The sequence below is a fragment of the Peromyscus maniculatus genome, chromosome 17 (genome assembly GCF_049852395.1).
Source record: "Peromyscus maniculatus bairdii isolate BWxNUB_F1_BW_parent chromosome 17, HU_Pman_BW_mat_3.1, whole genome shotgun sequence".
Taxonomy (NCBI): domain Eukaryota; kingdom Metazoa; phylum Chordata; class Mammalia; order Rodentia; family Cricetidae; genus Peromyscus; species Peromyscus maniculatus.
Window position 1 is genome coordinate 17,785,282 of NC_134868.1, and position 13,722 is coordinate 17,799,003.

Sequence of the window (13,722 nt, forward strand, 5' to 3'; positions counted from 1 at the left end):
TGATAGAGCAGGTCACCTGACCTCCTCCTGTGGCCTCCACATGCTTCTACATGGGCATACATATTTTCACACACACACACACACACACACACACACACACACACACACACACACCATGCAAATACATCACAATTTAAATTTTATTAAAGGGAAAACAGAACAAAGAACTGTAGTAAATGCTAGTAGTATAGCGAAATGATTGAATTCTTGTCTTTAGGGGAGATCATCCAGTACAGACAGGCAACAAGACCTACAAATTGTAATGCTCTGCCATAAACATGAAGGTAGAATAGTAACAACAGCTGCAGGGATTTGGGAAACTTAGAAAAGAAAAATTTAATCTCTCGGAAGAGGCTGCCATGATTGAACTACGTTGCATCCGGCATTTGGAAAAAGGTGCCTCTATTTAAACTGATTGGAAGAATTAGAACACACTGGCCAGTTGAGAGAGGGAGTAAGTTCCCATGAAAGCATATAAACATGAGGTGACTTGACAATGTCAAAGTCAAACACTCTAAGCATGACTTGATCCAGGCTGCTGATGGTAGATTGTCACAGTGCAGTTCCGGGAGTCTGAAGGCAATGTAGCGAAGTAACTGTTACTCTGCTGAAACAGAGTTCAGTGACTTCTCATCACACTCAGGGCAGTGTCCCCATTTCTAGGTGTGGTATCTCCACCTCACAAACTGTTTTGTGGCCATTCCCTGCCTGCTACTGAGATGCCCCTTACTCCCTAAAGCTACCTCATGCTGTCCACCTTCCTGCTTGCCTCCTAAATAGTCTGGATGCCTTAAATATTTTGCTGACATTAAAGGCGCCATGGGATAACTTCCTTTTTATGATTTCTTTTTGTTTCTTCATGCCATAGTTTCAGTTTTACTTGTCTGTGGAGCCCTGTGCACGTGTGGTCATGGTACTCAGCAGATAACAGTACCACTGACAATTTTCCATGGGGAGTGGGACACAAAACCGGGTTTCCAGCTTCCCATGTAACCTGCACACTCTGACTGAGAATTCACCCTAAGTAGAGGCAAGCATTTCTCACCAGTCTATTCTTATCTAATTTCTTCCTGAAACTTCCACAGTTCTCCAGAGGAGAGAGAAGGATAGGTTTTTCTCTTGTTCCTTATAGCAAAGATTTTCTTTCAGTAAGATGTTGTAGGAGGGTAGAAACTTTAACTTTACCCTTTGAGGGTAGCAAATGGTCTAGAGAATTATGTTGACATAGGACAAGTAGAAGAAAAACATACACATTTTGTTTAAGTTTTGCATGACACAACAAACCTTTTTCATAAGAAAGAAAAGACCCAAAGATATGGCAAAGCCCCCAAGGCTTTGTTTTTGAGTGAACACAGAAGAGCAGGTGTGGGGCCGGGCGGTGGTGGCGCACGCCTTTAATCCCAGCACTCAGGAGGCAGAGGCAGGCGGATCTTTGTGAGTTCGAGGCCAGCCTGGTCTACAGAGCGAGATCCAGGAGAGGCACAAGGCTACACAGAGAAACCCTGTCTTGAAAAACAAAACAAAAAAACAAACAAACAAACAAACAAAAAAAAAAGAAGAGCAGGTGTGGGGAAATAGGCCGTGGAGAGACCAAAGGGAGTTGAGATTATTTTAACAAGCTCTGTGGAGAAGTTTCTTCCTGTGACATTGCTGAGAATTCTTTCTCTTCCCCTGGTACAGGGAAAACAGTTCACAGGCGAAGCTTGAACTGCCACTTGCAGGAAGAAGAAGGGAGATTAAAAGGCCTCTCTTGCATCTGATACTTTATATGTTCCTTTAGCTCAAAATAATCCTTAGATTTGAGACGCATAATTTGGGCTGCAGGAAGGACATTCTGCCACCTTGTGCCTTGTGTGTGTGTGTGTGTGTGTGTGTGTGTGTGTGTGTGTGTGTGTGTGTTTTAATAGCTCTGGATTAGGTGAATCTTAACAGTCGATTTGACCAGATTTGGCCTTCTTATATTTGGAGGAAGCTTAAAGTATTCTGAAAATCCTTCTCTTGGTAAAGCCTTCTGATCTAAGTCTCTAATCTGATTGTGGTATAAAAACATTATCCTATACTTTAGTAGGTGGATGTTGAGTCTTTCTTTGTTTCTTTTCTTCCTCTTCAATCCTGATGCAACTTGAGGTCAAAGAACACATTTAATAGAAAAGGAACAGGTTTAGAGAAATGAAACCCATGGAGAACGCAATGTTCCTGCTGTCCTCTCTGTGTTACCCCACTGTGTTGGCAAGGCTGCAAAGATGCAAGGAATAAAGCAAAGCTTCTGGTCTTGATCACGTGATAGCAGAGTCGGAAGTTAGCGGGGAAGGCTGGCCCGGCACTTTAGCAGGGGCTCTGTCAAGACTGGCCAAGGTTTCATTCAGTATTGCCACTGCAAAAATGGAACAAAAAAAGGCAGCCCCAAAGGAAACACTAAACAAACAAAGCAGTGTGAGGTTACAGTATACATGTTAGCGAGTGCCACGGACCGACTTGAAGACTGCATTTTTAGTATGCCGACTCTGCACTTCCCACTTACTCCTCTGTAAGGTGCAGGAGAGAATGATTAGATGGAATGGCATTCCTGAACTAAATATAGTCATGTGAAAGTATGCTTTTGTAAATTGGTGTGGTATTTGGGTGTTTCATGTTATATGAAGAATACATATTTACAAGTTTCCCATTAGATTTAGACCAGACCCCCCCCCCCCCAAAAAAAAAATCACATAGAATGAGAACAAATCATATAAATTTGGGGCTTTTGGGACTAAAATTCCTTGCATTCGTGTTTTTTTTTTAATCAGAGTAAAAGAAAAGTTAAAAAATCATGTAGAGAAGGTCCAAGGATGAACACTAGGTAATGACAGACTGAATTTGACTGTAAGCAGAGCCCTGAGAGGGATTTTGTTCACATGTAGATTTGCATGTATGTAATTCTGAATCAGTAGCTGCCCAGGTTACTTTTAATAGCTTGTCTATATAGTCTGTTTTTAATGTAGACAGTTATTTCTTAGTCATGGCAATGTTTCTTCCTGTTTTTACAAATCTTATGTCCCTTATTTCTTTTCCTTCTTTCATTTCTTGTCAAGGGAAGTGCATTGTTGACTTTGGCTCTTAGTTGTGCTGGACATGGTTTGCTGTCCTCTCTTAATGTTATGTGGTAGTTAGTTCCACCAGCTTCGGCAATAATTTTGTTTCTTGAGAAATGTTCACACACCATCTTCTCTGCCAGATATCTCAGTTTGCTCACATTCTGCATAGAACTGTTGGAAGCATATTGGTCGGCTCCTGGGAGAACGAAGAATCTCAGATTTACACAGAGAAGTTTATGGTATGTCAAAGCCCAGGAAAGTGCAAAGGCTGGAAGCAAAGAGGCAAATATTATCAAACTCCTAGATTCATGCCAAGAAGTTCAGGACAAACAAAACAGCAAGAAAAAAGTGGGTTAAAATGTCCCAGTCTGTTCCTTGGAACAGGTTTTGTGGTTTAATACTTCCTTTTGTGTGTAAGCCACAGTGGGTGTACGTGGGCACTGAAATAACCTTAGGTGAGACCTTCGTCCATCTCAGTAGGAACCAGGAAGAATGAGTCAGGCTGAAGCAGGCAGAAAGCTGTCTCAATGATAAATGTCTCTACAGAACATTCTGTGAGTCTTGTGGTTTCCTTCCACTTGCTTCTGTCTTCTTGGATGCTTTCATTCATGAGTGTTTACTGTATCAGCCGGGGACCACTTGGATTTCACATTTTCTTCTGGTCTCTTGTCCATTTGTACCGATATCTTTGTTCCTCTTGATTTTATTCTGTTTCTTTCGTGTCTGTCTATCCACATGTTTTTCTTTTGGTCCTCGGGTACCAATTTCAAGTTGTAAAGTTTGTCCAAGTGCCAGTTCATTTCTTGGCTTGTGGAATGGGGACAGGTACATCATTTTCATATCTTATAGTTGGATCCCGAGAAGTGAGAGGTCCTCTCTTCGTGGGTGTGGTTTCCACCATTTTAATTACCCACACTGGACCACCAGGAAGAGAGAATTTAAATGTTTTAAATATTGTCCCCCCCTCTTTGTTTTCTTCATAGCATGACTCATTCTAGGCACAGCATGATTAGATCTTATGTTTTATTTCAAATTACATGAGATCAGAATCACTCTGTGAACACCATATCCACAGTGTATATGCTACTTACCAGTTAGTTACTTTTAGTCATTTTTGTGGGATTGACTATTGTGTGTAGTATCACAGTATTCTCTTCAAGAAATCCCTGATTTTAGTGATAACATCATTAAAGCAACCTGGTTGTGACAGTTAATTTGGACTGCCAAGGGGTGCAGTAAAGGACTCCCTTTAAGTGAAAAGGTGGAAGTTCTTCACTTAGTAAAGGAAAAAAGATCAGACATCTGTTCACGTTTTTGTGTTGTCTGTGATTGGACTTCCACTAGAGGTCTTAGAACATATTCCTCATTTATAAGGGGAACTACTATATATATTAATATATTTGTAACCCTAGTTGTCATTTGAAGTATTATGATGTTTTACGAAAGAAAAGCATAAACCCGAAACATCCAAAGATCAATGTTATAGTACTTGAACAAGAATTTTATAGTACAGAAGATGAAACTTCAATTTTGTTTAATTTTAACTTTAATATACATATATGTATATATGAACTATTGTTTGCATAAGACTTTCTCATGCTGTACAAAATACACCAATTTAGATTTCAATCGGAATCACAATTAATTATACAATAATTTGTCAGCATGTATAAGATAGTTAACCTTGGAAGCTTACAGTCCATGGGCCACATCTTAGTAACAGAATGCCTCATGAAAATAAAACAAATATCCGTCACCAGTGTTGGGCGTTGTGGACACACTATGAGCCTGGCTGATTTCCTAGTTTGGTATGCTAGAACTGATTTTAAATATGATCTTCATTCTGTTAGGAAATTAAACAAAGGTATTTTTACAATTGCAGCCTCTCTAATCCTTTCTCATATTGAATCAAGTTGATGATGGAAGCATATTGGCAGCAGCATGGACATTTCATTCTCGTCTTTATACTTGCAGAATGGATTTCTGTAATAGTGACTATAAGATTGAGGTTGGAAGGCAGCTATGCTCACGACTATACCAGGAAGAAACAAAATGCTAAAGAGGCCCACAGAAATCCACAAAGATACCCCCACAAAAGACTGCTGGCAATGGTCGAGAGACAGCTGGGACTGACCTACTCTGGTGATGGGATGGCCAAACACCCTAATAGTTGTGCCAGAAACCCCATCCAAGGACTGAGGAATCTAGATGCAGACATCCACGGCTAGGCCCTGGGTGGAGCGCTGGGAGTCTAATTAGCGAGAAAGAGGAGGGTTTATATGAGCGAGAATTGTTGAAACCAAGGTTGGATAAAGCACAGGGACAAATAGCCAAACGAATGGAAACACATGAACTATGAACCAAAGGCTGACGGGCCCCCGACTGGATCAGGCCCTCTGAATAGATGAAACAGTTGATTGGCTTGATCTGTTTGGGAGGCATCTAGTCAGTGGTACCAGGTCCTGGGCTCGTTGCATGAGTTAGCTGTTTGAAATCTGGGACTTATACAGGGATGCTTGGCTCAATCTGGGAGGAGGGGACTGGACCTGCCTGGACTGAGTCTATCAGGTCGATCTCAGTCCTAGGAGGAGGCCTTGATCTGGAGGTGGTGGGAATGGGGGGTGGGCTGGGGGGAAGGGGAGGGGGCAGGAAGTGGGAGAACAAGGGAATCTGTGGCTGTTATGTAGAACTGAATAATATTGTAAAATAAAAGAAAAAAATAAACTTTATTATGAAAAAAAAAAGATTGAGGTTGACATTTTGTCTTATGCTTTTGCCATTTCTCAGGGTTTGCAGTGCTTCTCTCTAACAGGTTTGCTATTTCAACCATTAAAATGTTTATTGACTCTTTATTCACTTCCATATGTTATTCATACAGATAAAAATTTCAAAAATGCAGTGTTAGTGATTTCAAAAGTTCTGAGGTAAATTTGGGGAGTCACGTGAATAAATGACAGCATCACAACTCCTATAGTAACCACTTACAAGGGACATTTTGGAAATCAGAAACAGACCATAGGGCAAAACTTTGTCATAATTGGTATGTTTCTATAATGTATTTTATAGTATTTTCTGAAGGGAATAGAATACTATTAGGTGGTAATATAGTGTTAACCACACATACTAGGCAAAGTAAATGTTGTGTATGAAGGCCCCCTTGAAATAGGGTAATGTTTAGAACATTGCAAGTAATTTAATGTATCTGGATTAAAAGGAACGTGTGTGCATTCACTGTGAGGCATGCGACTGGTGCTAATTTGCAGATGATGAAAGGCTTCCTGAGTATTTTTTTAAGCAAGGACATTTAACTGGAGTTCTTCAATGACCCATTTTCTAGAGCCAGGCCCTAGGCCTGCAGTTAAAACCCGAGATAGGGAAAACAGTTTGGAATCCATATGTGAAAAGATTAGGAACTGAGTAGCAGAAACATCAAGAGGAACAGACACCCATCAATGGAATTCAGAGGTTGATGGGAAAAGTGAGAAGCTTCAAATAACCGAAAAGTACACCATTTTCTGATGTTTTGTTTGATAGATAAGAAATATGGAAAATTACGGTTTTAGTTATGGTAACTGGTTTTAGGAATGATTTTCTTTGTGTATTTATAAGGGAGCCATGAAAAATTTGAAACATATGTGAATTGGGTTCTTAATACCGAATAGAGATTTGTTATAGCATGGGTAATTGTTGAAGCTTTTGAGAGGGTGAAGTTTACTGAGAATAACACATAATGTGGTATGAGAAGAAAGCTAAAATTGAATATGACTGCCATAGACAGAGTGATGAAATTCAAAACAGCAATGTCTGCTAGGTTTGGCTGTTTAGCAATTTCTTTGGAAGGTAAACAAGGTACGTTTAAGGACAAATATGGTGTGTATAATAATATTGTATTGTTTTATGAACACCATACAAAGTCTCTGAGTCTTTTTTTTTTTGAGCCAGGTTGTATTTATCTAAATGTAATATTTTTATTGCTTGAGAATTTCATAGATACAAACAATGCATTTTGATCGTTTTCACCTCCTAACTCCATCCAGATCCACTCCCCCCATTTTATATCCTCTTCTTTTTTATTATTAAGAAATTTTTTATTCATGTTATATACCAACCACAGGTCAATCCCCTCCCCTCCCTCCTCCCCCCACAGCCTTTCCCCCTCATCCCACGCCCATTCCCACCTCCTCCAAGGCAAGGCTTCCTGTGGGGATTCAACAGAGCCTGATACACTTAGTTGAGGCAGGTCCAAGCCCTTTCTCCTGAACCAAGGCTGTGTAAGGTGTCCCACCATAGGCAGTGGGCTCCAAAAAGCCTGCTCATGCCCAAGGGATGGGTCCTGATGCCACTGCCAGGGGCTCCTTTAGCAGATCAAGCTACATAACTGTCTCGCTATGCAGAGGGCCTATTCCAGTCCCATGGAGGCTCCATAGCTATTAGTCCACAGTTCATTAGTTCCCTCTAGTTTAGTTTGGTTGTCTCTGTACATTTCCCCATCATGGTCTTGATGCCCCTTGCTCATAGAATCCCTCTTCTCTCTCTTCAACTGGATTCCTGGAGCTCGGCCTGCTGCTTAGCTGTGGATCTCTGCATCTGCTTCCATCAGTTACTGGATAGAGGCTCTATGATGACAATTAGGGTAGTCACTAATCTGATTACCTGGGTAGGCTAGTTCAGGCACCCTCTCTGCTATTGCTAGTAGTCTAAGGTGTGGTCATCCTTGTTGATTCCTGGGAACTTCCCTTGCACCCTATTTCTCCCTATCCCCATGATGTCTCCCTCTATAATGGTATCTCTATCATTGCTCTTCCACTCTGTCTCTGTTCTAGCTCAACCATCCCATGCCTTTATGTTCTCTTTGATTCTTAAATTTTAACACAAACCTACTTTAAGAAATGAGCAAATTGCATTGGATTAACTTGCAAACAGTGCTGTTTTATGATAGTTTTCCATAGTTTTATTTTTGTAGTTGGTTTTCTTAAATTTGATGTGAATTCATATGAATTAAGTATTTAAATTTGGTACTTATAGATTTCCATGTTTACAACTACTATAAAGAGTTAAGTTCAGGCCAGGTGGTGGTGGTGCATGCCTTTAATCACAGCACTCAAGAGGCAGAGCCAGGCAGATCTTTGTGAGTTTGAGGCCAGCCTGGTCTACAGAGCAAGGTCCAGAGATCCAGGACAGGCACCACAGAAAAAACCCTGTCTCTAAAAACAAAAACAAAAACAAACAAACAAACAAAAAAGTTACGTTCAGATTGCCTTGTAGTATTTAAATCTTATCTTTTCAAATATTGTCAGTTTTTACTGTATTATATATTTGAAGAGAAAAGTAAAATACAAATTTTGACAGTTTTCTAAGATTTTTATGTTAACACTAAATTTTAAAAGCTTAAAGAACAAAACTACCCATTCTCCAGTCATATACTTTGATTGAATTTTAAACATGTTGTATTTATAATGCTTACATACTAAAAATGAGGTAATTTTAATACATGATAATTATAATCTCGTTTATTTATTTACTTATTTGTGGATTTTTCACGTGTGCATGTTCACGAGTGTGAAAATGTTTATGAAAATGTGTGTTTATGTGTTTGGAGTCCAGAGCACAACTTTGGGTATTGCAGCTTGGGAGCTAGCTAGCTACCTTGTTTCTTGAGAATTGGAACTGAAACCTTGGGACAGTATCTGGGAAAGCAAGGTCAAGAAAGCAAAGACACTGTCACTAATCTTAGCAGCAGCCGATTACATGCAGACTGCTTATGAGTACCTTAGTGATGAAACCGTGTACAGAGCCATGAGAATGTGATCACATAGTCAGTTATTGCTGGTGTTTGCTGTAAATCTTGATTGACGTCACAGTTTCTAGAAATACCAGCTTTGCAATGAATACTCTATTCACTACTCATTCCACAACTGCTTCTCAAGGGATTGTTGGTCAAGTGCATATTTTAAGAAGAGGATAAGTTAATGAATCATGGATTTATCACTTTCTTGAAGTTGATATTCTTGTAGCTACAATGATTCATAATTTTGTCCATATTTTCATAGCAAACATCATCTTAACTAATCCAAGTGTGCCTTTGATCCTGGTAGTCTGAGTGTGGCATAAAATGATCTTTTTTATTTCATTTTAATAAGTATCATTCTATGATTTTTTTTAGATATTGATGTAGTAAAATTTTTACAATATTTATAAAACCATCTTTTTATTATTTATGTTTAAGAAGTGAAAGCAAGAGGTAAGAACAATGTCTGTGCCATCTGTTATTATTAGATGTCTTCCACTTGTTTCTCTTTCTCCCACCCTAGCTATTTGATTAAGGTGGTGAGGTTCCAATACTGATGGTCTCAACAACATTTCTGGACTGCTCTTCAAAACATGACAGAATCCACTTTCTGTTCTCAGTGGTCATGTTTAGAAGCACAGGATTCTGTAATCTACTACCTGCCTTTTGCCTCCTAATTAGGTCTCCAATATCCATCATCACAGCTGCATACAGTAAAAGAATTGAAATCTTGTTACACATTCGTGTTAAGCTCTTGGTTGCCTGGGATGCTGGTGACCTCAGAGTATAATGATTGGTAGAAGAATTATTCCACAACAATGAGATGTTTGTAAAATTGCATAATGTAGCATATGCTAATATCATGGCGAGTCATGGTGACTTTCAGAGGAATATGCACATTAACTAGTCTTTTGTTTATGTCAGAAGGTATGAGTCATAGGGCTGAATTGCTGTAACACATATAGCTTTGGGCATGAAGAGCGATTCTTCTAAAAGATTACTTACATTGTTATGTAATACTGTTGAGAAACATTTCTGTATTACTTTGCTTTTGCCCCACAGTAAATAACATTTTTCTATTTTCAATTGATTGTTTTATGATGTGAAGATTTATTATGTGGTTGAAACTATATACATGTTTTAAGTCCACACATAACATCAATCTGACCTCCATCTCCCTGCTTCATTGTGCTATCTTAGTACAAGCGAAGTATCAATTCCCACTAAATTGCTGACATATTTTCAGCATGATCCATCTTTTCATTGGTTTTAATATATTGGATTGTGATACAATTTACTGTGACCTCAGAATCAACCACAGATGTATGCAATATTTATCCAAGTAGCCACATTCACACATTGTTTGTTCAAATTTTAAGTTACATGTGTCCCAGTAAAATGTGCTATTACAAAAGGATCATAATGGTCAAGATACTGCAGGTGACTTCCAAGTTTATCCTGTTGCCAAGGGAACATAGTGCAAATGTTGGTAAAGCTCTTACTTGTTTTCTTCACGTCTCACCAATTAAAGAAACTCCAGGGCAATAGAATTAGAAGGAATTGAGGTAACAGAAAAGAATAAAACAACTCCAGCCTTATCGTGGCAACAGTATGTGAAAATTTAAGTTTTGGCAACAATATGAGCAACATTTAGAAGTCAGTTAAAGTCTGCCTTATAATATTTTTTTGTGATACTTTATGGGAAATTTTGTATTTTAGCAATAGTTCAAACCACATTAAATATTTACTCTTATTTTGATTTATAGTTCCTTTTACTCTAAATTTCCCTACCTAAAGGTATGTGTGTGGGAGGCCATAACTCCTGAATGTTGAGAAGTGTTTGATGCATACTAGTGATCAACTTGATTTATTAAAAATAATAGTGCAACTTTCTCTAATATGGAAGGACTTGGGGACTAGGAAAATTCACATGCCGTAAACTAGCTTGGTGTTATATCCAGGCAAAAATATTTACAGTTAGCTTAAAACAATAACTAAGGAAGCTAAGCTAACACCCTAATATTATCTCTGTTTTCATAATAACCAGCAATTATTAGGTGGGCAGATTCCATTGATTTATTTATAAAATGACCATAATTATTGCTGTTCAGGTTTAAAGAATAAAATAATGATTGGTTCTACTTAATAATAAATATCCCTTCCATGAGAAATGCAATTTTAATGGTTGTACAGTGTAAACAAAGGAAATATGTATTATGTAATACTAAAGTCATAGTTCAGAGTGAACATGTGAATTTTCAGTTGGTCCTGATTCTTATCCCTAAACTTTTTGCTTTTAATTCCTCCATTGACGGAGATTGTGGAAACCATTAGTATTTAGCATCTAAGGAACACACATGTTCTTTCTTGGCTTTTAAATTGTTTTCCCATTAGAGAAGACTGGAGAGAAGCAACCTTGTTTAGAGTTAACAAGAGACACTCCTCCCTGAGTTTAGATGGCTTTCTGCAGACTCACTGTCTCATTCAGTGTGAGATTTTTCTTTGCTTAGCATTTTTTCTGTTTCCACTAAACGTCTCCTGAGCAGGGTCCTTGGACCTAATTAGTGTCATGTAAACTTTAAAACCCCGAGATGACAAGGGCAGGGTAATGTGCAAGGGGCGAAGGAGTGGAGCATATTTGGCTGACTTTTAATTGAACCCTTGTCTTGCTGAATTTATAATAGTTCCTAACTTGTCAGTAGTCATATGAAAACACTTTCTGTTGTAAAACCTACGTGGCTTATTTTAACCATCACTGTCTTTTTGATTTTGTGTTTGCTTTTCAGGTTTTGAAAAATGACTGCAACAACATTTTAGGAATATTTTATTAGTAAATATACTGAAACTGAAAGTGAAATGGCTTCAGCTTTCATACCAAATATCAAATAATAAATAAAAGTAATGTCAGCCTCTTAAAGAACAAACATATACTTAAGTAAATACATACATGTTTAAGGTGAACAACTCTAAAATGCTCAAATTAATTCATAAACACCATTTTATTTCAAATGACTTCCTGACCTCTCTTTCTCCAGGAGATGCATCTTTGCAAACTCAACATGGCTTTTCATGGCTGATATCAATTTCTATGTTTTTCTGTTATGATGAAGTTTGCAAGTTATTTACTTTTTAAAACCATGTTTTATGGGACTGGAGAGATGACTAAGTGGTTAAGAGTACTTGCTAATCTTTCAAAGGACCTGAAATCAATTCCTGGCACCCATGTCTGGTGACTCACAGCCACTAGTGCTTATAACTCAGGGGATCTGATACTCTCTTATGGCCTCTGTGGCAAACTGCACACAAGTACCACCCCACCCCCTGACACACACACACACACACACACACACACACATGCAAATGCATATATACACATGATTTGAACTCCATATGTAAACCATGTTGGCCTTGAATTCATAGCGATCCTTCTGTCTCTGCCTCCTGAGTATGGGGATTAATGGTGTGTGCTACTATACCTGACACATTTTTTTAAAAAGATATTTATGACTTAGAGATGAAAATTATCTGTGTGGTGTATGTGTGTACATGTTCATGTATGTGAACATGTACATGGAGGCCAGATGTTGATATCAGATGTCTTTCTCGATCGCTCTTCACATTAGTTCTTAAGACAAAGTCCTCCATTGAACCTGGATGTCATCAATTCAGCTAGACTGACTGGCTACCAGGTCACCCAGATTCTTCTGCCTCTGTTTCCCCAGTGTGGGGATTATAGGCACTCACTGCTATGCCTGAGTGTTGGGGACTCAAAGTCAGTTTTTCATGCTTGTGTGAGAATCCTTTACTAACTGAGCAATCTTTCAGCCTCTGGCAGTAGAGATTTTAAACCCCATAACAAAATAAAACAAATAGTATTACATAGTTGGAACTAAAACTGATTATTTTGATAACATATCTTAGTATTATATATGTAGATATATGATTATTTATCATACATATTTTACAAACCTGGATTGCATTTTCTGTAGTATTAGTGGTGATTTAACTTGTTCAAGGAAATTAGACCAATTAAGTCAATATTCTAAGATGAAAATTTCTCATGCTGGAATGTTGGAGAAACTACATATGAATTATCTTTGTTTATTCTACTTCTCTTTTAAAGTAAAGTTAACTTCATCTAGCGTTTCCAATTTTTGGCATCGGTCAACTTTAGAAAACCATGAATAAAGCACAGAGAAGTGGAACATGGTTTAATGTTAGGTTACACAAGGTGACCAGATCTTTGCACATTTTCTTGACCATAGTTTATTACACACACACACACACACACACACACACGCACACCAGAACTGAAAAGCAATTGGAAGAGAAATTAATGGCTTGGCAGATTTCCCACTGAACCATCGGGATTCTTTTTCTTTTATAATTTACACTTCTCTGAACTTTAAATTTTTCACTGTACATTTTTCTTATACTTCATGGTAAATCAATACTATAGGAAATGTTCAAGTTTTTTTAAAATTATTTTATAGTCTCTAATCCTTCTTACTACAATGTGAAGATCAAGAATATATATTGACATTAATAGTTAGTGACTGCAAATATTGATCAAAATTGTTTCATTTCTTTAGGTTCCATTTTATTACTTGTAAAACAAGACCTTTAAGTTGGTTACTACCCAAAACTATTACTTAGTAACATTAGTTAACATTGTTATTTAGTAATATTGTTAACACTGTAGAATTATCTGACTCATTGCATATGTTATTTTTTTTTACTTTAATATATGTCCTTTATGGCACACCACTGCCATCAGTAATCAGTGAAATTAGACTTGTTGGATTTTTTGAATGTTATTTATCATTTCCATACCACTGAGTCATCTTGTGGTTTAGGTTC